We start from the raw sequence: 26480 nt of genomic DNA on the forward strand, positions 1-26480 counted from the left end.
GCCGTGCCTCTAGCCAAGCTGATCCAGTAGAGCTATAACATTGGCATATATCTGACAATGTGGAAAACTGCCCAGGTATGTCCTGTCCACAAAAAGCAGAACAAATGCAACCTGGGCAATTACTTCCTCATCAGTCTACTCTCGATCATCAGCAAAGTGATGGAAGGTGACATCAATAGTGCTATCAAGTGGCACTTACTCCCCAATAACCTGCTCACCGATGCTCAGTTTGTGTTCCACCAGGACCACTCAGCTCCAGACCTCATTACACCCTTGGTCCAAACATGGAAAAAAGAATTGAATTCCAGAGGTGAGGTGAGAGTGACTGCCCTTGACATCAAGGCAACATTTGACTGAGTGTGGCATCAAGGATCCCTAGTAAAATTGAAGTCAATGGGAATCGGGGAAAATTCCCCACTGGCTGGAGTAATACCTACAACAAAGGAAGATGGACATCGCTGCAGGAGTTCCTCAAGGCAGTGTCTTAGGCCCAACCATCTTCAGCTGCTTCATCAATGACCTTCCTTCCATCATAAGGGCAGAAGTGGGGATGTTTGCTGATGATTGCACAGTGTTCAGTTCCATTCGCAACTCCTCAGATAATGAAGCAGTCCATGCCCACATGCAGCAAGTCCTGGACAGCATTCAGGTTTGGGCTGATAAGTGGCAAGTAACATTCAATGACTATCTCCAACAAGCGAGAGTCTAGCCACTGCCACTTGATATTCAATGGCATTACCATCACCATATCCCCCACCATCAACACCTTGGGGGTTACCATTAACCAGAAACTTAACTGGACCAGCCACATAAATACTGTGGCTACAAATGCAGGTCAGAGGCTGGGAATTCTGTGGCAAGTGTCTCACCTCCTGACTCCCCAAAGCCTTTCCACCATCTACAAGGCACAAGTCAGGAGTGTAATGGAATACTTTCCACTTGCCTGGATGAGTGCAGCTCCAACAACACTCAAGAAGCTCAACACCATCCAGGACAAAGCAGCCCACTTGATTGGCACCCCATCCACCACCTTAAACATTCACTTCCTCCACCACCGACATACTGTGGCTGCAGTGTTTACCATCTACAAGATGCACTGCAGCAATTCACCAAGGCTTCCTCGACAGCACTTCCCAAACCCGTGACTTCTATCACCTAGAAGGACACGGGCAGCAGGCACATGGGAACACCACCACCTCCAAGGTCCCCTCCACGTCACACACCATCCTGGCTTGGAAATATATCGCCGCTCTTTCATGGTCGCTGGGTCAAAATCCTGGAACTCCCTCCCTAACAGCACTGTGGGAATACCTTCACCACAGGGACTGCAGTGGTTCAAGAAGGCAGCTCACTACCACCTTCTCAAGGGCAATTAGGGATGGGCAATAAATGCTGGCCTTGCCAGTGACGCCCACATCCCAGGAATTATTTTTTTTAAGGATTTGGGAGTGGACAGTTGAAATGGCTGGCTCTGGAGGAGAAATTAAAGTTACAAAATGGAAGTACTAAATTTAAATTAGGATGACCTTTGGGGAGTGAAATGGGCAATAATTCTACAGCAGCTGCCACTGATTGATCTTATCTTCCAGTACATAGCCTTGATGGCCCTTTCATTTTACAAATTCTATTACTGCCCAGAAAGTAAGTTTTCAAGTTACATTTTCTTCATTTCATTTCAGCCCTACACAGCAATGATACCAGTAAACAGCTAAAGTAAAACAGGTCAGTGAACTGAATGTTACTGAGCAATAGAGAATGGCAAAATGTTATTCTATCTATCAAAGAATGATATTTGCAAATATCTATATTTTACTGACTGCATATCATTTAACTCCATGACAGGAATAAATCACTCTATTGCTGTTAGAATCGATGTGATGTGAATAAGTTAAATTAGTATGAAACACGTAATTCTCACTATCAGAAACAATTTGATTGACAGGCATTGAATTACTGTTTGAATGTTCTGTTATTTAGCTATTAAATGCAGGTGGGCTTTGTAGTGTATGTAACCGTTCCACCTTTAAGAGAACTATTTTGTAACCGTTCCACCTTTAAGAGAACTATTTTAAAGGTTGCACTACTTTATCTTGGCTGCTGTATACTGTAATACCGGCTGTGTAATGATTTATTGGGCAGTTCCGCCCTGACCTTCAACCAGTAAAGTCCTGTTTAAGTTTACTCTTGTGGTCTGTGTAGTGATTCGCAATATAACACACAGACTTAACAATGGCGACGAGTTCGATCTTACCCTGCGGCAGAGATACATCCAAGGCAGTTTAACGGGCGTCGAGAGGAGGCATCCGCCCTCATCATTCTGCTGAGAAAAGACTCGGGTCTGCAGAGCAAAGGAAGAAGGAAGAATTCTGACACGAAGCCTTCCATCAGCAACAGGCAGTGATCATCCCTCTATCACGGTGGTGGTAAGCCGATCAGCGACGAGAAGCAAGTCGGCCACGTTGACTGTGAGTAGGGGAGAATTTTTTTTTTTTAAAACGGAGGATATAAGGGCGGAGAACTCGACCACGGCCGGGGAAAGGAGCCGGACAGAAGTCGGGGCCAGAGGCGCTGAGACTGGGGCAGCGTAGGGCACGGAAGCCGCGGTGAATGCAAACGCAGCCGGTGCGAAAGACCGGGCTGCAAGCGGGCTGGGAGACGCAACAGCGTCGAGAGAGAGAGCTCGACCGCGACTGGTGAAAAAGGCCGGGCAGCTACCGAGGCCGCGAGGCGCAGTGACCGGGTCAGCGTAAGGCGCGGGAGAAAATAAAAAAAACCGCGGAGAACTCAGCCGCAGCCGGGGGGGAAAGGACCGGACTGCAAGAGGGGCTGGGAGGCACGATTTGAAAACCGCTGGGGGAGGGCAAACGCAGCAAATCGGCAATTGCCATTACAGCCAGCAGGGGAGAAAGGCAAATGCGGGAAGCCGCCATTTTCGGAGGCGGGGGAAGAAGACAAGCGCGGGAAACCGCCATTTTGAAAAAAATAAATAAAAATAATAATTCTTTGTTTCTCAAGAAGGTTGCGAAGATGCCTAAGCGTGGTAACATCAACGATTTCGATCCCGATGTGGAAGATTGGGCCACGTATGTAGAACGCATAGAGATATATTGTAAGGCAAATAAAATATCAAATGAAGATAAAGCATTAACCTTACTAAACTCAATGGGTGCGAAGACATACGGGCTATTGAAGCATCTTCTATCACCAGCTAAACCGGCGGATCAGACTTTCGCTAATATTGTTGCTGTCCTGAAGGATCATTTGAACCCCACACCGCTGATGTTAGCGGAACGATTCAAATTTTATGCGAGAACGCAACTGAAAGAGGAAAGCAACGTGGAGTACTTAATTGAACTGCGTAAGCTAGCGAAATACTGTCAGTTTGGGGAAGGACTGACAGAGGCACTGAGAGACAAATTCGTGTGCGGATTGTCGAAAGAAGGAACACAAAAGCGGCTACTTGAAGAGAATGATCTTACACTTGATAAGGCTGTCTCTATTGCAGCATCGCACGAAGCTGCAGCGAGAGGCACTGCGGAAATGCAGCTGAAGGCAGCGGTACTCAGCGTAGATCAAATGGCTTTGGGTACAACGAAATGTTATCGTTGTGGGAAGACAACACACAATCAGAACCAATGCTGGTTTAAAAACCAGGAATGTAGAAAATGTGGCAAGCTTGGTCACATAGCTAAAGTATGCCGGTCAGGAAAGAAGACCAGCAACAAAAAGTCACCGCAGGAAAAGTGCAGCAAGGTACACAAGGTGGCTGAGAAGAGTTCGGATGAACAGAATTCGGATTCAGACTCCAACAGCAAGGAACTGGGTAGTCTTGAGAATTCACAATGTGAGTAAGGAAGCTGACCGACAAACTATCTGGGTCACACTTCAGATAGCAAGGGTCCAGGTGAAGATGGAAGTGGACACCGGATCGGCGTTGACAGTCATGAATAAGCAAGATTACAAAAGGTTATTCACACATATTCCCCTACGGAATACGAAGATAGTATTAAAGACATACACGGGGCAAAGAGTATACCCCATCGGAAGGATAAAAGTCAAGGTGAGACACAAGGGCAAAGAGCACCAAGGAATGGACTTATATGTACTACCTGAGGGAGGTCCACCACTTCTGGGACGGGAGTGGATCAGGAAAATAAATATGGACTGGCACCCCCTAAAAGCAATGATGGGAAGTCCAGAAAATGAGCGGGAAGCCCTGAGGTGTCCAACGTGCAACAAAGTCTACAAACAAAGGGTGAAAAACCTGTTTCAGAAGCACGTGCTGCAGTGCGGAAACCAGACTTCACAGGAGGATGGTGACGGGAATAAAGCCCAGGATAATGATTCAAACAAAAGGAGGTACCCCCGACGCAGTGCCCGGGCCCGCTCAACTACATTTGTCGGGTTGACTCCCTGTTATGGTGGCAAGTCATATGGTGAAGAGGATTTTCCATTCTACCGAGATCCTTCGGGGAAGAAAAGAGGAGAGCAGTCAACTCAAGGGCAGGTAGACGGAGCCGATGATCCAAGCACGTCTTCTGACGAGGATATGGAATACTACTACAACTTCACCAGAACTGTCATCACGTCCGATCGCGAGGGAAGACTCGAGCCGTGCAGTTTCTTTGATGGCGAAGAAGATTGCCGCCTGCCCAGGATCAGCTCAGACTCTGGAACTGATGATGGTAAGATCAGCCCAGGTGCAAAAGACAAGTCTAAAATGGACTTGCAGTCTATTGATAGAAAAACGAAGGAGAGCATAAATGCTTCAGGAGAGAACCAAGTATCAGAACAGAATTCCACTGAACAACAACAACATAGTTTGACAGAGAATTCTGAGTCTGTCCAGTCTACAGACATGCACATTTCTGAGGAACACCGGGCTCGAACTCAACTCAATCTCAAATTACAACAGCAATTAGAACAAATGATTCGCCGTTTTGAGCAAGAGATGAATGCAAAGAAAAAGTTCTTTGACACAGAGTGGGAGAATCTGGAAAGACAACAGAAGCAACTGATTGAGGAAATGGAACAGGAACACACAAACCGTCTGCGCGATGAGGCCAAACGAACCAAAGCTGAGCAAGAAAGGGAATATGTCAAATTCATCGATCAGTTGAAAGCTAAGAAGAAAGAGCACCCTTTTGTGAGCAGTGTCAGCAGTAATAAGCCACTCAGGGAAGTGGTGGCAGAGGCAAAAACTGAAGATGCTGCAGAGATCAAGTTTGTTGCTGAAAGCGCTACTTCCAGAGCTTTGCTTCGAATTAAAGAATTGCCAGTTAAAATTGTGAAACCCTTAAGAGAGAAGATTGGCATGGAGAAACATCGTGTCATTTTCGAATGCAAGGTTTCCAGGCCAAATGCTGCTGTCAAGTGGTATTACAAAGACAAAGAGATTCCTCCCAGTAATAAATATGAGATTGTGATTGAAGATGTGTACAGGAAGCTCGTTATTAATAAGGTCGCTTTTGAAGATGAAGGCAACTACATGTGCGATGCCATAGATGACCAAAGCACAGCAAAGTTATATGTAGAAGAGCAATCAATTGCCATCATTAAACCCATATGTGATGTGGAAGTGACAGAGCCAAGTGACGCCATTCTTGAGTGTGAGCTTTCAGTTGCAGACGTGAAGCCTCCAAAATGGATACTAAATGGTGAAATTCTTCATGCTTCTGAAGATGTGGACATTGAGCATCGTGGCACTATTCATCGCCTCACTCTGAAACAAACAACTTGTAAGATGACCGGCTTGCTGCAGTTTATCGCAGGGAAATCAAAATCTGAGGCGAGGCTGACTATTAAAGAGCCACCGTCAAGGGTAGTCAAAGAACTACAGAACATTACAGTGGAAGAGAAGCAGTCTGCTACTTGGAGCTGTCACGCACGGGGTTCCTCCGAACTGAGCCAAATCAGGATGGAAGTAGAAAAACTTCCCAAGGTACTCGAGCCTTTAGAAGTCAGCAATGCGGATTCTGCAGTTACGAAAGTTCAAGCTGTTAAGTCCAGTGAAGGACTATTAGATGAGTCACCCCAGCAACAAGAAACTACTACACCACCAAGGCGTTATCCGGGCCGAGTCAGGAGGCGCAGGAGGCGCCGCCTCAGAGACTGAATCTGTGAACTGTTTTTACATGAAGTCGTGTATATATGTTATGATATTATGTTTAATGGGGAATATATACGTTTAAGCTAAAAAGGGAGGATTGTAGTGTATGTAACCGTTCCACCTTTAAGAGAACTATTTTGTAACCGTTCCACCTTTAAGAGAACTATTTTAAAGGTTGCACTACTTTATCTTGGCTGCTGTATACTGTAATACCGGCGGTGACCACACCGGTATATAAGTGCTGTGTAATGATTTATTGGGCAGTTCCGCCCTGACCTTCAACCAGTAAAGTCCTGTTTAAGTTTACTCTTGTGGTCTGTGTAGTGATTCGCAATATAACACACAGACTTAACAGGCTTCGCTTCAATGTAATGCTTATCCAATGGATTTCACGTAAGAGTTACACAGTTGGGTATAACCCACAGAATGGGCAGTTGTCTACATTTTCTACTTCTATTGTAACATGAATCCTCAATCTGTTACTATGCAACTAGAGTTCAGGATAGGCCCTCGACTCCTTTAGTTAAAAGGTTTGCATGGTCACTGCAGGGGTGCAAGATAAAGATTTAATTCAGAGGGTTCCAGCTGGTACTGCACCTTTTGACTTAATTGCACTCCAGAGCTGGCGACAGACTGGGGAGGATGCCAATCCCTCCAACTCAATGGGCTCGATTTTTCCAGGCCCGAGGAGGCGGGATTGGAGGCGTGTGAGGTGGTAAAATCGCAAAAAATGGTGGGCGGGCCCGATCCCACCTCCATCCCACCTCCAAGCAATTTTCCCAAATGCGTGTTTTCTGACCCCGTTTCCATCCCGCCTCCAAGAGGCAGGATAGGCTCTTAAGAACCAGTTAAGTGCCGCTATAATCCCATTTTGAGAGGCCTTTCTGATTTTACCACTTTTCCCATGTCCTCTGGAACACGCCAGTGAATCCTGGTGGCCTCACAAGTGGATTGCTTACTAACAGCTGCAGCTCCACCATTAAAAAGGAGTTTTCAGTAATCATTTGCAGGTGGAAGAACTTTGTTGTCTCAGGTCTGGGATAACTTTTAGCAGGCATACCCATTGCTGTGGAAGTTTGGAGCCTGACACACATCTCCAGTGTGACCTCCTGGGAAACCCCTCTCACCACCTTGACTGAGCACTTCCTCAACTGAGGCATCTACCAGAAGCATGGGAACCATTTATTTCATTTCCTCCTGGACATCAGATTCAGATGAAGACCAGCCGTGGGAGCAGCAGAACCATGAACAACAGCACCACCAACAGCAGCAGCAACAACAGGAGCACCAAGCTGCTGCTCACCCACCTGAAGCTGCACAGGCCAGAAGGAGCCAGCACGCAACTACATTGCTGCCCGGGATGCAAGGAACGCACTCATCTTGGCCAGATTTGCTTAGCCTGCACAATGAAACACTTTTGCCTCGCACCTTCTTATCAGGCCATTGACAATGGTCAAGAACCTGCGGATTCCTATCACTCTGACCACCACACTGACAATTGCAAGTCGCCCTAAGCCCTCAATGTGGAAGTCCCATTAGCGAAATGACACACGCCACAACTGCAACAGTTTGCCATCAGAATTTTTTATGACAATAAGCAACTGATGGCTTTTCAAAATTAAACACAACATTACACACAAGTGACTACCCTTGTGACTACTTGTGCATTATCTTCCTCTTACGTGTGCTCCTACGTGGTGCTTCCCCTGTGGCTTCAGCAGATGTGGAGGCCCCTTGCTCACTTTCTTGCTGCTCCTGCCTCGACACCTTTGGCGGGTGTCCTCTGGGGTTGCGAACCTGTGAGGGCTCATCAACAGTCTGCTGCTCCTGAGGCTGTGCAGGCGTTGAGACACCGATCTCAGTTGGGGACTCTGGTGGGGCTCTGACCGAGGGCTCTGCAGTGGCATGGTTGTGTGAGCGCTTGGAGAGAAGCCCCCACTTCCTTGTTGTATGTCACCAACATCCCTCTCATGGGTCAGCCCCACTTCAGAGTTAGCAAGTGGCTGAACAGCACCTTGCTGCACTGCAGGAGGGCCATGAGGACCCGTTCCTGCACTGGAAGTCCTACTCCAGAGGGCTTGCATGAAGGCCTGGTTTGTTTGCTCAATAGCTGACCATCGCTCCTCAAGAGATGTCGGTCTATTCTGAACAATTATCATGTTTTCCATACCCTGGCGACTAAGCTCCTCCATGGATGTAGCCATCCTCTCCTCTACCATAGCCATCCTCTCCTCTGCGGTAGCCAGCCTTACCATGGAGGTTGCCATCCTTTCCATGGTGATGCGTTCATGCGCCAACACCTCCACAATGGCTCTGCTCACGTTAACGATTGACTCCTCCATTCGCTCCACAGTCACAGCGACCCTGGAGACAAAACCTGCCAGAGACTCCTGCACCTGTTCCTGGAGTTCCAGCACCACTCTCCTTATGGATGGACCCGGAGGCACAGGGTCGACATGCAGCAGAGCTGAGCTGGGAGCGTCCTCTCCACTGTGACGAGGACTATCCACTGCTGTCCCTGTCTCCACCATCTGCTGATGCTCACATATGAGCTGTGATACACCAGGTGACAACTCTACTCTATGTCCCGAAGGTCCCACCGAGGTGTGAGTGTCTGCGCTGGTGCAGGGTGCACTTAATTCTGCTGACGGAGTGCCCTCAGAGGTTGCAGCTTCCTCTGAGGAGTCTGGAAGCTCAGGCTCTTCCTCCTGGACAGTGGAGACGGGGGCTCTCTATGGTCCTTTGGGGGAGTAAAGGAAAGAGTTGGCAATGTGAGGTAAAGGTTGCATGCACATTGACTTGTGCAGATGATCATAAGTCAATCTGTTAGAGCATCAGAATCATTATCAGTCACTCATGCAATGTCAATGAGAGAGATGCCAAACTATTCTGTCACGAGCTTGCTGTGATGCGCCTGCCTGTCCGCCCCCCACTTGGGAATCCTCCTCGATCCCGGCAATTTCCAGGGCCGCCTCCTCTGAGGTGGTGAGCTGGGCTACTGAGGGTGGCCCTCCTCCTGCCCTCGCTCTTTCCCTCTTATTGTGGGCTCTCTTTTCCTGCAATGAGGGACACAACTGGAGTTTGAGAATGAAGGAGTGAGTGTAGAGAATCCATAGCATAGATGCTTAGAAGGAGACAAAGGACCCTCCCTGTGGGTTGTAAGTTGTTGTCATTGCGGCACAGTGATAAGGAGTGTGAGGGCTGCATGGTCGAATAGTTAAGTGAATGTGAGCATAGAGAGAGAGGGAATGGGTAAGGGTGCAGGGATGTCAGTGTCAAGTGGGATGTGGAGGAAGAGGTTGGCAAAGCAGAGTACTGGTGAGGAGAGGTGATGGGGATGAGATTGAGGGTGATGAGAAAGTCATACTCACTTTTCCTGTGCGGAGAAGGTCATGAAACCTCTTCCTGCACTGCAGCCAGGTTCTGTGGTACATAGAGATGGCATTGACCTCCTGGGCCATTTGCAGCTGCACAGCTTTAGTCTGTTGTGGTGGCTTTTATCTCCCTGAGGAAGGGAAGAGCACCTCCTTATTAGATCTTGCTCCCTGCACCAGAGCTTGGAGGGAGAGCTCATTAAAGCGAAGTGCACTCTTTTGCTTGCTGGTGGACATGGTCGGTAAATGAAGTGCTTCATTCAATGTCCAAAGCGTTTCCAGTCTCCAGAAGAAGCAAGGCTGCTTGCAGGCCTTAAATCCAGCAGCACTGATGACGTCATCTGAGGCGACTTTCAGGATGGAAAGACTAATTGGGCCAGGGGTTCCCACACGCTGGAAATCAAGTGCCCAATTAGGGGAAAATCGCACTTTTTTCCCACATCACATTGGAGTCGGGGTCCTGACACGAAAACCACCTGACACGCCCCCAGCCCGCCCCAATGGCAAAATCCAGCCCAATAGCTACAAGCTAGAAATTGACCCCATTCGTTATATAATCTAATAGCAAAATACTGCAGATGCTGGAAATCTGAAATAACAACAAAAAATGCTCTTTCTCCACGGGTGCTGCCTGGCCTGCGTTATATAACCTGCCTTGGAGACAAAACATGTTGGGGTTCTACAAGGCTGTTTGTAGTCTAATGCAAATGAGAGTATTGCCTAATAGGGAGTTTGTTTTACAGTTCAGTCTTTTGGGAGACAAGGGAGATGGCGATTGTTTTACTTTGGCTGTTGTTCCTCCCAGGGTAGCATTCCCTTTTAAGCATTTATGGACACATTTAGATCAGACCTTATCAGTATTTCTAGAATCTCCAGTGCACCTAGATGTAAACTTCAAGGGGCTCACTCTATGACCACCCTCCCCAAGGGGTGCAGGAACAGAGAGACATGGGGGTCCATATGCACAAATCTTTGAAGTTGACAAGTCTGTTAAAAAATACAGGATCTTTGGCTTTAGAAATAGAGGCAGAGAGTACAAAAGCAATATAGAGTGTCATGTCCAATACTGGGCACCACAATTTAGGAACGATGTCAAGGTCTTGCAGAAGAGATTTACTAGAGTGATACCAGGGATGAGGGTCAGGACTTCAGTTATGTGGCGAGACTAGCGAAGCAGGGATTGTTCTCCTTAGAGCAGAGAAGCTTAAGGGGAGATTTAATACAGGTGTTCACAATTATGCAAGGTTTTTGATAGAGTAGATATGGAGAAACTGTTTCTACTGGCAGGAGGGTCGATAACCAGAGGACACAGATTTAAGATAACTGGGAAAAGAACCAGAGGGGAGGTGAGGAGTAATATTTTTATGCAGCGAGTTGTTATGACCTGGAATGCACTGCCTGAAAGGGTGGTGGAAGCAGATTCAATAGTAACTTTAAAAAGGGAATTGGATATATACTTGAACAGGAAACATTGGCAGGGCTATGGGAAAAATTAGGAGAGTGGGACTAATTGGATAGCTCTGTCAAAGAGCCGGCACAGGCATGATGGGCCGTATCCTTCTGAGCCGTACTATTCGAATGAAGTCCAAACTTTTGGGCCCCGATATTTATGGGGTGGCAGGGTGGGAATAGGGTCATGTGTTTGCGGAGAGGGGGGATTCCGGAAATGCCTGGAATGTAGAGGTTTTGCTGAATTTAACGGTATGACTTCATTAGCACTTGATAACTTTGCTTCCCACCTGGCAGCCAGCTAGTTTGACAGGCTGGCTGCCTGCCAGGAGGGAAAGCCAGCAGTAGCAGGTCGCAGTTGGGGACCACTAGGGACCGCCCATGGCAATCGAAAAACATTGGGGCATGGAGTGGGGGGATGGGGGAGGGGCATGATGGAAGGGGGGTCAGCAGATCGTGGTGGGGGATGGTGTTGGAAGATCATGGCACAAGATTTATTTGAGGTTCGGGGGGCAGCACTCCTGCTCCTCCTAGCCCTCAAGCAGTGCTCTAATAAGCACCTACCTGCTGGAGCTGGCAGCTCCCGCCTCCCTTTAGCTACCAGGTTTGGCGAGCCCTGGGAAACCCGACTGTTTTAACGTTAAACTTAAGTGGCTGCCAAAATCTGAGGAACGGAGCCTCATTTGAATATTATAATCAATGACCCGCCTCGCCAGAGTGGGTTACTTGGACACCCCTAAACCTGCCGTGGTTAAAACAGATATAGGCACATTCGCAACTGGTTGGGGTCGGACTTCACATATTTACCATTTTATCCGCACCCACCCACCCCGATCCTCTCCTGCTCATCATGGGGGATTACATTTCTTTCTTTGGTCTTTGCTTTCTATTGGAAACAGTTTCATAACTCAGATATTTTTTTAATTCAAAAGTTTACTTAGAACTCCCACTGGTGGCTGAGGTGTTCACCTGAGGATATCTGGCTATGTTTTACAAAGAGGCCTTCCTTTACACTGAGAATAATTTGCATAGACTGTATGATTTGCAAAATTCCCACATTCCCCCAAAGTTATTAATAAAAGGGACCCTGCATGGACATTTTAAAAAGGGTACCCAAAAGATGGTGTCCGCACCTCGTGACCAAAAGCCTGCAAGATTTTAAAAGCTTGGACTCTGTGGCAGCACAAGCAGCTTTTGGGGAATCGAAACCTAAAATGCAGTTTCTGTGAAAAAGGGCTTTGTATTTTGGAAAGCCGACAGCAAACATTGAATATGCATTACGCCAGATCGTAGACAGATCAAAACCAGTTAGGCCTATACTTGAGGCCATCAAGTTGTCTGCATAAATAATCGGAAACAGCTTATGGGAGCCGTCAAGGCTGGACAGGCCGATTAGAATGCATTAATAACAATACAGCTCGGACATCAGGCCATTAGGTGCGATAAACGGCAATCTAAAAACAGTTAGTTTAGATTGCTATAATCATTTAAACCAGCCCGCCAAAATTGAAACAATGAACTAACCTGATTTGGCGTGCAGATAAGGGGCTATCGAAAGGAGTATAACTGCAGGCCCCGGGTAGCAATCTCTCTCTTGCTCTTGCCCTTGTTCCTGCTCTCGTGGCTCTGGCCTCTTGGGCTGCTGCTGCCCATACTCGTGCCCTGGCCTCGTGGCGGGTTCTCTCCTCGCTCCCCATGGCAGAGTTTCAGCAACCAATTACACCATACCAATTGCAGGGAAGGGGAACAAGACCCGAGTCCATAGCCATCCAGGACGCCCAGGCCGCAAAAAGGGGCGAGACGAAAGTGAGTAGGCAGTTCAGGACTTGTATAGTAACCGAACGGGACGAGACGAAAAGAGACGAAGAAGACGGTAACAACTCGATAAGAGCAGAGCAGGGCAGCGAAAAAAGTATTGATGAGGCCAAGCGTCTAGTTATAAGCTGGCGCTTGGTGAGACGAACATCTTGTTGAACACTGCGAAAATGCAGGTGTCCACGCCACAACAAATATACTGGCGTTCTCACGCTTGGGTAGGAAAATCTAGGCAATAAAAACTGCCAAGTGCCCTATAGGCATAACGTTACCGCCGATGACCGCCTGAGGGAGAAGAAGAGGAGAACCCATCACGACGAGACAATGACGGCAGCGGAGGAGAAGGTGTGTCGCAGCAACAGCTCCAGCACCGCGCCCCTGAAGACCACGTGGCGACGGGGTACCTAAGAGGATAGAAAACCAAACCTCAAAACCTGCATTCGTTAAACAGTTGGCTTTGCTTTGGATTGGTGAGCATGAATTCTGGCCCTCATAGCTTAATCTAGTTAGGTATAGGGGGTGGGATAAGGATAAGGGGATTGTTAACGTGGTTGTTCTTCCCTCGATGTGCCGTGTGTTCCCCATTCCCTGTATAAGTATAGTTATTTTGTATTTGCCTGTATTTTTATACTAGTAACTTCTCATAAGACTGTTTAATTTTCTGTTTTAATAAAATCTTGGTTTTCTTACATCCAAACCACTTGTCTACTCGAGTTTTCTGTATCGCCGCCTGTACCTAAGTCCGGTGTCTAGAACCCAGGGGCGTGGGAGCGATTCGAACCACTCACCAACAGTCAGGGGCATAACTGACTGGGCGCACGCGCCACACCCGCCACCCCCTACACACATTGGCAGGTCCCTTTAAACCCAGGTGCTATTTAATACAAAAATTAACTAACTGACCAACTTCAGTAACCTCTTACAACTTGTCAAATATCACTCAAACATCTGTGACATACAGAAAGTTGTTTACTATGTTATTTAAATGATGGGTTGAAATATGGGTACATTCTGGCTTCATGCAACATGACGGGTGCCTGAGTATTGCTGTTTATTGAGATTCAAAGGATATATCAGTAAATAAACAATTAATCTTTGTACAGGACAACAGTCGCTGCCATTTAAAATAATTTTTTATGTGAAGCTCTTTGAGATGTGATAAGGTGCTATATAAACGTGAATATCATTTATCTTTATTGTTTATATGACATGCAAATGAATCTTTAATGGCTTACTATCTAAGGTATCATCTGGCATAGTACAAATGCCTGAAGTTTCTGCTCAATTGTGCCAGATTTTTTGGCGCAATTCAGCCAAAATCGGCATGACCGGTGCAAAAGATCGCAGAATTTTAAACGCAATTTGCGTTCAGCTAAACCTGAGTTTACGTGATCTTTTGCACTATATTTAAAACATCGCATTGGAAGTAGGCTCCACCTACAAAACTGGCCACACCCCCAGGGTGAATTGTGAGTTTCCGCTAATTGCGCTCGTTTGCAGGCCTTCAGGGAGGCTTTAAAAATTAAGCTGGTTCTTTTGGGAGCAAGGACAGTGAAAGGTACGTTTTAAAAGCTTTTAAACGTGATTTTTGTTTAAATTTACTAAGAAACTGACTAATATATCCCAATATAACTAGAAAATAGTTTTATATCTTTTTTAAAAGTGAATTTTAGTAATTTAGAATCAGGTTAGTCAGGTGGTGAATTGATACTTTGATTAAGAAAGCTTATATTTTGTGATAAACCCATTTTCAGCTGTTTTAATCAAACTTCTCCAAGTTACCACTCTTAAATATGTGAAGGAAAAATATTTAAAGCAACATTTTTTTTTAAATTATGTTGTAAAACACCACAATTGCACTGGTTCATGGCAGATTTTGTGTTCGGTGATATGCAAATGAGTTTGAGGGGAATCTTTTCAAAATGGGTGCAATTTTGGGTGAAATTTGCATCGGAATTGCCATTTACACCCAAAGATGAAACTCTACTCCAAAGTGTTGCAGACACGAAGATCCCAAGTTCTGTACCTGGTCAGCACTGAATTCGCTGATTTCAGTCCAGGCAATTGTTGAAATGTTACAGTTGGTCTCAGTGCCCCAGGGCGAGAGAGGGGGAAAATCAGCCAAGGTTCCCACTCCTGAGTGCTTGCACTGGTCACTCCTGAATGCTTGAACTGGTCACTCCTGAATGCTTGCACTGGTCACTCCTGCATGCTTCCAAGCAATCAGGTGTGTCTGTGTATACATCAGTTGAGTGCAGGATCAAGCCTGGGTGAGATGCCCTGCCCAGTCCAATAGCCTGCTGGCTCTTGCGGTCCCCACAGATAAAGTACGCCCACTCAGGCAGAGCCTGTGTTCATGGAGTCATACCCCAGCTTTCAGGAGCAGAGGGGAGAAAACGAGACCAAAAAAACAATGTCACAATGAAGGGATGCGATGATGTATTTCAACATGATTTTATTGATCATCATATTTATAAACACATGAAGATAGTGTCCCTTTAAAACAATCAGGATAGGCACACATCGCTGGGGAAATAGTTTGCTCAAACCTCAATTGAGAAAGGAACAGTAATCCAATTTTGCACCAAACCAGTGTTTCAAAGCAATTGAGTACAGTTTCTCCTCCATTGACAATGAAGGTCAGTAAATCCCAATTAATGTAGTAAGCACCATCACTGGCAAGACTCTGCAACCAGGCCACTGACTGAACAAATCTGTTGCTATGACTGCCAGATTCACCCTCCTGGAGAGTTTCTTTAGATTTAGACTGCAGGACATGTCTAGTTTTATGTTACAAATGTGACCAGTGTAAGTACAGTGCTGATGAAGTCAGAAGCAGCTCAAAACCATTATTCAGACTCCTGCTGGCTGCATTTCACAAGTCTGATTGATAATGTGAAAAACATACAGTGCAAATACAAGGAGATAGCTTAACCATAGTGAAAGGTTGTAGTTAAAGAAATTAGTTTGCAACAGTTCTCTCATAATGCCTGTGACAGGAAGAGAAGGTGATGCTGTGAGATTGCTGGTTAAGTACTATATATATTACATATATGAGAAAATGATCTTAAATTGAGTGACAGTGATTTGCTACCTTTTGCTGTGGTTGGCATGCCTGATGCTTTGATTCTGTTATTGGAAATGTGTTGGTTAATAATACATAGGCGTCAAATCAGTTCACTATTAAAATTTTGCATTGTTGTGTAAAGGCTGCAGGGTGTACATATTACTCCACGTTGTCTTTGAGCAAATGTGTTAAGGAGACTTTTGTATCATTTATCTAAGTGTTTTGCCTCTCCCCCACTGTCGCTGTCACCTTTCTGCAGCTACCAGGGAAAGTAAATGGACTGTGGACCATTCTATGAAATCTCTAATCAACTGCTAGTGCATGGATTAGCCATCAGAAGCTGTGTTCCTTGGCGTAAGACAGACAGGGTCAATTTGTCTCAGGTGTGATGCCCAACGGTGGGCACTGGTCAGCAGCTGAAAGGTATGACACATTGCGGGGTGAGAGACTTCAGTTATGTGGAGAGACTCGAGAAGCTGGGCTTGTTCTCCTTACAGCAGAGATAGTTAAAGGAATATTTCATAAAGCTGTACAAAATTATATGGGGTTTTGATAGAGTAGAGAAGGAGAAACTGTTTCCACTGGCAGGAAGGTAACCAAAGGACACGGATTTAAGATAATTGGCAAAAGAACCAATGGTGAGACGAGGAGAAAAGGATGGTGGAACCAGGTTCAGTAGTAACTTTCAAAAAGGAATTCGATATATACTTGAAAAGGAAAAATTCACAGGGCTATAGAGAAAGAGCAGAGGTGTGGGACTAATTTGGATAGCTCTTTCAAAGAGCTGGCACAGGCACGATGGGCTGAATGGCCTCCTTTGTTGTATGATTCCATGATTCTAAGTGGCATCAATCATTGCATTGAAACATTGTATCACTTTTCTGTGCCAGCAAAGTTGATCATTACAGGAAACCTACCCCACAAAAATTGTGAATTTAGCAAATTCAGAATAATAGAATTGTGTTTTTTGGTATACAATTGTAATGAAAAGGAAAAATAATACAAAAACATGCATAAAGCATGTGTCACATATATAGATTTTAAAAAGAAAATTCCAATATTTCTTCCTTTCCTTAAAGTAATCTCTCATGTTAATTAAGATTTCACAGGTCTTCTGATAGTTTATGCATGCGGCTATGCATTGCATGCAAACTGAGTATCAAACAAACGTTTCAACAATGGGAAGAAGCACAGCCAAACCTAAAGTCACATGTGCACTTTCCAGGGGGAGTCCCTGAACTGTAGTCAATATGATTGATGACTTTCCCCCTCCCTAGGCATAGATTCTGAAACCAACTCTATCACCACAACTGCCACCCCAGCTGCTTGCTGAGCTAACGCAGCACAAAGCAGGAATTGAACCTGTATGTATGGTCTGTATGATTCATTGCCTCACTTTGTAGTGCATTTACCCACTAAGCCCTCCCACTGCCAATTCAAAAAAGGAACTTTTTCACTCTTCTCTGAATCATGTAAATTTAGGGTAGGTGCTATTGAAACTGCTCTATGTGTGCCGAGGACTGAAACAGGAGGTAGACGGCTAGAACTGGACATGTTTCTTTCACCTCATTTGCCACGGTTTACTTACTCCTGTTCATGAAGGTGCCCTGCAGTCTCAGCAGGAAGGAAAACCTGCAGGAATAGATGATGATTTGTAAAATAATCCTAAAGTGGGCCTCCCTGTCATTATATATTTTTTTAAACTTAGCTAAGAAACAGCAAGGAACAGAAAACATTGGTGGGAGTTGTTTACAGGCCCCCAGACAGCAGTTCTAATGTAGGGCAGAGTATAAATCAGGAAATTAGAGGTGCATGTAACAAGGGTAATACAGTGATCATGGGGGACTTTTATCTACGAAAAGACTGGGCAAACCAAATTTGCAGTAATAGTGTGGAGGACGAATTCATGGAATGTATGCAAGATAGTTTTCTAGATAAATATGCTGTGGAACCAATGAGGGAACCAGCTTTTTTAGATCTAGTATTGTGCAATGAGAAAGGGTTAGCTAATAACCTTGTAGTAAAGGGGCCTTTAGGGAAGAGTGACCATAATGTGATTGAATTTTATATTGAGTTTGAAAGTGATTTAGTTAAATCTGAAACTAGGGTCTTAAATCTAAACAAAGAGAGGGAAAATAGAATATGAGAGTAAGCTGGTGAGAGACATAAAAACAGATTGTAAAACTTCTATAAGTATGTAAAAAGGAAAAGATTAGTGAAAGTAAATGTGGGTCCCTTACAGGCTGAGACAGGAGAAATTATAATGGGGAATAAGGAAATGGCAGAGAAATTAAACAAATACCATTTTTGTCTGTGTTTACGGAAGAAGACGCAAAAATAATTCCGGAAATAGTGGACAACCAAGGGTCTAGCGAGAATAAAGAATTGAAAGAAATTAGTATTAGTAAAAAAGAAGTACTGGAGAAATTAATGGGACCGAAAGCCAATAAATCCCCTGGACCTGTAGGCCTACATCCTAGGGTTTTGAAAGAGGTGGCTATAGAGATAGTAGATGCATTGGTTGTCATTTTCCAAAATTCCATAGATTCTAGAACAGTTCCTGCGGATTGGAAGGTAGCAAATGTAACCCCACTATTTAAGAAAGGAGAGAGAGAGAAAACAGGGAACTACAGACCAGTTAACCTGACATCAGTAGTAGGGGAAATGCTAGAATCTATTATTAAGGATGTGGTAACATGGCACTTAGAAAATAATAATAGGATTGGGCAGAGTCAACATGGATTTATGAAAGGGAAATCGTGTTTGACAAATCTGTTTGAGTTTTTTGAGATTGTAACCAGCAGAATAGATAAGGGGGAACCAGCAAATGTGGGGTATTTGGATTTCAGAAGGTATTCGATAAGGTGCCACACAAGAGATTTTTCAACAAAATTAGGGTTAATGGGATTGGGGGTAATATACTAGCATGGATTGAGGATTGGTTAATGGACAGAAAACTGATAGGAATAAACCGGTCATTTTTGGGTTGGCAGGCTGTATCTAGTGGGGTACCGCAATGATCAGTGCTTGGGTCTCAGCTATTCACAATCTACATCAATGATTTGGTTGAGGGGACCAAATGTAATATATCCAAGTTTGCTGATGATACAAAACTGGGCGGGAATGTAAGTTGTGAGGAGGATGCAAAGAGGCTTCAAGGGGATATAGAGAAGCTAAGTGAGAGGGCGGGAACATGGCAAATGGAATATAAGTTGGAGAAATGTGAAGTTATCCACCTTGGTAGGAAAAAATAGAAAAGCAGAGTATTTTTTAAATGGTGAGAGATTGGGAAATGTTGGTGTTCAGAGGGACCTGGATGTCCTTGTACATGAATCACAGAAAGTTAAAATGCAGGTACAGCAAGCAATTAAAAAAGTAAATGGTATGTTGGCCTTTATTACAAGAGGATTTGAGTGCAAGAGTAAAGACATCTTACTGCAATTATATAGCGCCCTGGTAAGACCACACTTGGAGTATTGTGTACAGTTTTGGTCTCCTTACCTAAGGAAGGATATATTTGCCATAGAGGAGTGCAACAAATGCTCCTGGGCTGGGGGGATTGTCCTATGAGGAGAGATTGAGTAGACTAGGTCTATATTCTCTAGAGTTTAGAAGAATTTAGCAGAATGAGAGGTGATCTTATTGAAACATACTAAATTCTTACAGGGCTTGACAGGGTAGATGCAGGGAGGATGTTTCCTCTGGCTGGGGAGTCTAAAAACCAGGGGTCACATTCTCAGATTAAGGGGTCGGCCATTTAGGACTGAGATGAGGAGAAATTTCTTCACTCAGAGGGTGGTGAATCTTTGGAATTCTCTACCCAGAGGGCTGTAGAGGCTCAGTCATTGAATATATTCAAGACAGAGATTGATAGATTTTTGGATATTAAGAGAATCAAGGGATATGGGGATAGTACAGGGAAGTGGAGATGAGGTAGAAGATCAGCCATGACCTTATTGAATGGCGGAGCAGGCTCAAGGGGCCAAATGGCTTACTCCTGCTCCTATTTCTTATGTTCTTATGTTGACTTTGCTTCTTGACCAATTTTTCTGTCAGGTATTTAAGCCTGGTCAGAATAAAAATATAGAAAGATAATTTTCTTAAATTAACTGATGGAGCTAGGATTTTAAAGAACGCTACTTGAAAATAAAACCATTATGGAGCATCATGCAACAAGAGTCCTTCAATCAATCCCTGAAAAATCTTTCTATTGCTCCCAGCTGTACTATAAAGAATTACATTTCATTCTGACCAGTATAATTTATGCATGACTTTGCCCCTGATGAGTATTCAAGCTGTCTCAAATTACAGGGCATTCAGCATTCTATACCTAATGTATTAACGTACAGTTATTCTGCCGAAAAAAAATGGTATGACCATAATACCAATTTGATTTGTTTTGCTTTTTCGATACTACATCAGCACTGTCTCAATCCTTGAAGTTTTGTTTTATTTGGCTTGGATTTAAGCTGCCAAATTACTGGAAAATAGACCATGTGCCTCTTTAGCTGGTTGAAAATTAATACTGGCGCCTCCGACCTGCAAAATGTGTACGAAAGTACCTGGTGGCCCAGGAAGAATGGTGGCTTGTGATTTTGAGTCTCTCCAGGTCCGCGCAGGCAGAGCCCCATGTCTCCCAAGGGCGCAAGCGGTTCGTAGGCGCTCCTGGGATCACGTGGGCGAGCCCAACCAATGGAAGAAGGGAATCCCCATTCATGCTTTTGACAGTTCTGTACATACAGAACTGTCAAAAGTATGAATGGGGGTCACCTAAAAAATACACCAACACATTAAATACATTTTTTTTAAAAATGCATATTTAAAATTAATTAAAATGCCATTTACTTTAAACAAAAATGTATTTTTTGAAAAAAAAATGTTTTTACGGGGCTAAAATTAAACTTACCATTTGAAGAGTATTTTTACTTTATAAATGAGTTAACAAATGTCATTTTTCTATTTTTTTAAACTCTTAAGCTGGTAAAAGCAGGCCTTATGCTTGCTTTTACCAAGCGTAAGAGTTCTATGGCCTTTCAGCAAGCGGAAGTTGTGCAGAAAGCGTAACTCTCCCCCCGCAGAGGCACTTTCCTTGGGCAGGCGGATAATCTGTCAAGAGAATTCTTGACGGATCCCAAGTGCCGGGTTTCAGCGCATGCGCTGCGCATTCCTGAAACTAGCACTTGCGCGGCCCCTACGGGCGTGTACGCACCTCGTACGCACCCATAGGGGTTGCAAAATCCGGCCACTATCTCTGCCAGAAATCATGCACTATTACTGAAACTTAAAATAAGCAATAAATTAAGTGACAAAAGGGGAGATAGTGCAGTTTTAAGTGATAAATACCCCCTCACTCTCTCACATATTAGTAAGGGTATTTTTCCATTTTATACTCTCTTTTCACTCTTTTTCTGTTAGTAGATATATATCACGGAATGCACTGCTGAAAGATATACGCATAAAGCCAAATTGATGGGGGCAGAAATTCGGACCGGGGGCTTGCCACGCGTGCAAGCCCCCGATCTGCACTTACCCGACGCGCCTGCCGTTCACCTCCAGGGACGCCTGGAATTCCTTTTTGAAACAGAAGAATCCCGGGCAGCGTCTGACGTCACGCCGCCCAGGAGTGCAGCCAACGCGAAGCCTGTAGCGCGCTGTGCAACTGAGACACGCCCCTTGAGGTCTCAGTTTAATAGGACACGCCCCCAATGTTTCTCACAAGCTGCAAAGCATTTTTACATGCAGAGCAGCATTTCAAATAGGTTTTTGGTATTTTTATGAAGCTTTTGGTAACTTTTATAAACTTTTAAAAACGTTTACATTATTTTGAAGAATCTGAAGTAGTTTTAAACAGAATTAAAGCAATTTAAAGACTTTTAAAAGCCCTGAAAGAATTTTTTTCATTCCATTTATTTATTTAGCAACGTCGTCATCATACGTGTCTTCACACTGTTCCCTTTGGGGAACTGAAGTGGTGGAAGGATTTATGGCCGTGATTAACGCTCCTTCCGTGACCGTAACCATCTTTGTACCAGCCATTAGGGTGGTTAGTCCTATGGCGGGAGGGTTTTACGGGCTCCCACAAGCTATACGAGGAGGGAGCCCTATGCTGCCACTTGAAAGACCAAGCTATCATCTGTCCTTTTTGCGGCGCCTTGGACTTCTCATTACCAATGATGAGCAGGTGCTGCGCCTCCACCTCGTTGAGGAGATTGCTGAGGTCATCATCAGTTCAATTGTGAGTTCTTTTAATGCCGTGAATTGTGCTCATTCCAGCCATTTCACGTTGCTAATCGGATTGGGCCTTTGGCATAGCGGTAGGATCCCCGCCGCTGGGCCAGACGGGGTAGGGTTTCAAACCCCACTCCAGACAGTCCCGGCAAGTGGAGTCGGAGCTCCAACTATAAATTCTGGGTGGACATCCAGCGGGATACTTGCGTCCGCGGGTGTGGGTGGCCCCCCCCCTCAGATGGGTTGTGGGAGCCCGTAAAACCCTCACGCCATAGGACTAACCACCCTAATGGCTGGTATGAAGATGGTTATGGTCACGGAAGGAGCGTTAATGTGGCCAAAAATCCTTCCACCACTTCATACAGTTCCCGAAAGGGAACAGTGTGAGGATACGTACGACAATGACCTCTTGCGCAATGCACCTCCTTGGACCCTCAGTCGCAGATGCGAGGGGGCAAATCATGCAATTGTTAAATTTTTCATTTTATTGACATGTAAAATGTTGGCCCAGTAATTCCGTTCCAAACGCGTGAGTACGGTCGGGGTACTCACGCGTCTGGCCGGAGGAAATGCCGGTTTTCAGCATGCACAGCGCATGTGGGGAAAACCGGCATTTCCTGTCCTCTGAACGAAGGGGTTCAGAGGCAGAACGCGTGCGACTGCACAGGCAGTGCGTGCACAGTAAAATTTGCCGGTTTCATTCATGCTTTCAGTGAGGTTAAGTCCTTACAACTTACACATGAAAAAAGCATGAGTACAGTTGCTCCAGAGGCTGCGGAGGAAGATATATTTTATTGTGGAGCTTCTGAAAGGCAATATTTTTGTTTGGGAAAGGGAGGAAAGTTATTTTAAGAAATGCTGAGGTAAGTTTTAAAGTTTATTTTTGTTTTTTAAAACGGGTTTTCAGTACTGTAGGTAGAAGGAGCAATTGTGGCTATGTGAATTGAATTTGCTGTGTTTATTAAATGTGAAAATGACTCCAACATTTTTAAGAAAGAAACTTTTCATCAGTAATATATTCTTTTAAGTAATTATGTATGTATGTCTGTATATATTCCTTTGCGTATATGTATGTATGTAAATATTCCTTTACTTATGTGTATGAATGTATGTATTTAATTATGACTTTCAGAGAAAGTAACTTATTGGAAAATCATAATTAAATACATAATGAAGGGACCTGATCTGTTTTTCTCTTGCACTTTTGAAAATGTACCTAACAGAACAAATAGTCCCCAGTGTGCAGGTTTACTGAGCATGGTCCAGCTGATGTAAACATGGATGAACCTGTCGTTTGCAGTTTAAGCAGAATAAATGCTAGATCTGCATACTGTTCAGAGACATAACTAACATTGCACCTGACCAAGGTGTTTGCTTTCTTCATCTCGATAAAATATTCTGATAATGAAATTGGCACACCAGGGATCAACAGTTGTGAAGTTTATATTAACTTGGGTTGAAATTGCGTTGTGTGATATTAATAATGAATAAGTTTGTGTGAAGTTCTTTTGTCTGCTCTTTTTCATGACTTTTTGGCTTTATTTATGAAATGTATTACTTATAACCCTGAAATAGTTGTCAATGACATCCTTGGCTTGTGAGTCACTGCCATAATCCTTGACAACAACACAGCTGCAGCCGACAACCTTGCGAGGTTTTAGGTGCTAATCTGTTAAAAAATTGATCTCCCAGAAATCTCAGCAAATGGACTCAATTTAAAATCAGCATGCCTTAAAATCTCCACTCCGTTACATTGTCAGTTTTTATAGCTATTGTGGAAAATCTCCCCTACTGTTTGAAAGTACTGCTGGTGTATGAGCGTAGCTGGTCTCCGTAGGCTATCAAAAACTTGAACACATCAGGGGGTGAATTTTACAAAAGCATGTTCCTGACATGGAGTCAAGCTCACTGGGGTTGGACATTAAGAAATTACACTCCACATTCTCTCTCTACTCCCACCAATATTTTCCATTCATTAATTTTAGTGGCTGATAAATCATGAGGAGTGTAAGGATTAGTAAGCCGGTTTGAATAGTCAGCAACATATAGGTAGGGTAGGCTGTGGTAGTAAGGGTTGAATTGGATTAAATCACACTCTAGAATGCAGAGATACAAGACCGAGAAATTAAGTGTACGATGTCCTGAGAGTGGAATGTTAATTATTGGACAGATGCCCAGCTGTTTGGTGGAGGTGTTGGGAGTGTGAAAGGCTTCAGTGTAATAAAATCTAAAAGGATAAGGAAGTGAGGATTCTGAAGGTCAGCCTTGGCTAATCATGTGTGCGAAATGTCCAGAGAATAATAAAAAGCTAGTATTGCTAATTAGCATGCGCAAAACCACTAATGCATTTGTGAATTAATCTTACATACTAACTATATACACTATGGATGCGCTTGAGTACTAACACCACGCTTACCTCACATAATTAACCATATAAAGCTACACCACACAAAGTGCTTTAGGAACTCTAAATAGCTTTGATGAGACAACATGTGAGCAGTCAGAAGACTCAATTCATGGGGCCTGATGAGTTCACTGCTTGTGAGTATAATTGACGTCAACCTCATTAGTCATGCAAGTGCAACCTGGTTTTGTATTAGTGTATTGATAAATAAAGATTATTATTCAGACGTCACTCTATCTCTTGTGTCCATGAATCTGTATTAAGATGAAGGCTGAGGATAATCCTAAACCCCACAGGGAGAATGTGTGCGAATTCCCAACATTTGTAAAATGCACCCTTATATATCATTGTGGGAAAACGGACAACAAACTAAATCGAAAAACATATGCAAAACTCACCATCAATTAGTCTTTTTTTTATTAGAACTGTTGAAGCATTAGGAAGCCCCACCACCTAGAATCATAGAATCATAGAAAGTTCCAGCACAGAAGGAGGCCATTTCGGCCCATCGTGTGCACGCCGGCCAACAAAGAGCTATCCAGCCTAACCCTACTTCCCAGCTCTTGGTCTGTAGCCCTGCAGGTTAGAGCATCCCAAGTGCACATCCAAGTACTTTTTTAATGTAGTTCGGGTTTCTGCCTCTACCATCCCTTCAGGCAGTGAGTTCCAGACCCCCACAACCCTCTGGGTGAAGAAATTTCCCCTCAAATCCCCTCTAAACCTTTCACCAATTACTTTAAATCTGTGCCCCCTGGTTTTTGACCCCTCTGCTAAGAAAATAGGTCCTTTCTATCCACTTTATCTAGACCCCTCATAATTTTATACAACTCAATAAAGTCTCCCCTCAGCCTCCTCTGGTCCAAGGAAAACAAACCCAGCCTATCCAGTCTTTCCTCATAGCTAAGATGCTCTACTCCCGGTAACATCCTTGTAAATCTCCTCTGTACCCTCTCTACTGCAATCACATCTTTCCTGTAATGTGGTGACCAGAACTGCATGCAGTACTCTAGCTGAGGCCTAACTAGTGTTTTATACAGTTGAAGCATAACCCCCACTGCTCTTGTATTCTATGCCACAGCTAATAAAGGTAAGCATTCTGTATTACATCCGTGAATGATTGAGACACGGACAGCAGGAGTGGAACAAAATAAGTCTTTACTGGTGGAAGTCAATAGTGAAACTGAACAACAGAGGCTCACTAGCGCCTTTTATACAGGGGTGGTCACTGCCAGTACTGCAGTCTGAGACCAATTATTCTCTTAAAGGTACATACACAACAATTCCTCCCCTTTTAGATAAACAGTACATAACATTCATTTAACAACTAAATGATAACTAATTACAATCACGATTACTGTTGCTAGATACATTGGTTAAGTTTAAGCAATTATAAGTTCAGTCTTTGAGGAGGCTTCCTGATTCTGTCTGGATAACGCCTCTTTGGGGTATCAGGTTCTTCTGGCAATGTTGAGTCGGGATCAATGTCGTTGTTTGGTTCATCTGCTTCCAATATTACCGGTTCTGCGGTAGCTGCAATTGGAACGTCGATTTCATTACCAGGTGTATCAGATCGTGGTGTGGAGTTGATGTTTTCCAGTGAGTCTAGAATCTGGTCAGCATGGCATCTTACAATGCTCTCCCCAACGTCCACGATATACATGAGAGGTTCTTGTCGTGTACAAATCGTTCCTGGCTGCCATTTCTCAGTGCGGTAGTCCCGGGCCAAAACTGGTTGACATATCTTAAAACTCCTGGTCGGCCTTTCATTCATATTCTGAAACTGCCTGTTCTCCACATCTCTTTGGACGTTTGGCTTAACCAAATCCAAGCAGCATCATAGTCTTCGATTGAAGAACATCATGGCTGGAGTTTGGTTGGTAACCGCATGTGTCGCATTCCGGTAGGCAAACAAGAAGTTGTCCACCTTGTGTTGTAGGAGTATATCTTCATTACACATTGCCTTGATAGCCTTCTTGAATGTTTGGACAAACCTCTCGGCCAATCCATTAGTGGCTGGATGCTATGGGGCAGATG

Source organism: Somniosus microcephalus, chromosome 10 (assembly GCF_052327205.1).
Source record: "Somniosus microcephalus isolate GS21.2 chromosome 10, FLI_Smic_1.0, whole genome shotgun sequence".
Lineage (NCBI taxonomy): Eukaryota > Metazoa > Chordata > Chondrichthyes > Squaliformes > Somniosidae > Somniosus > Somniosus microcephalus.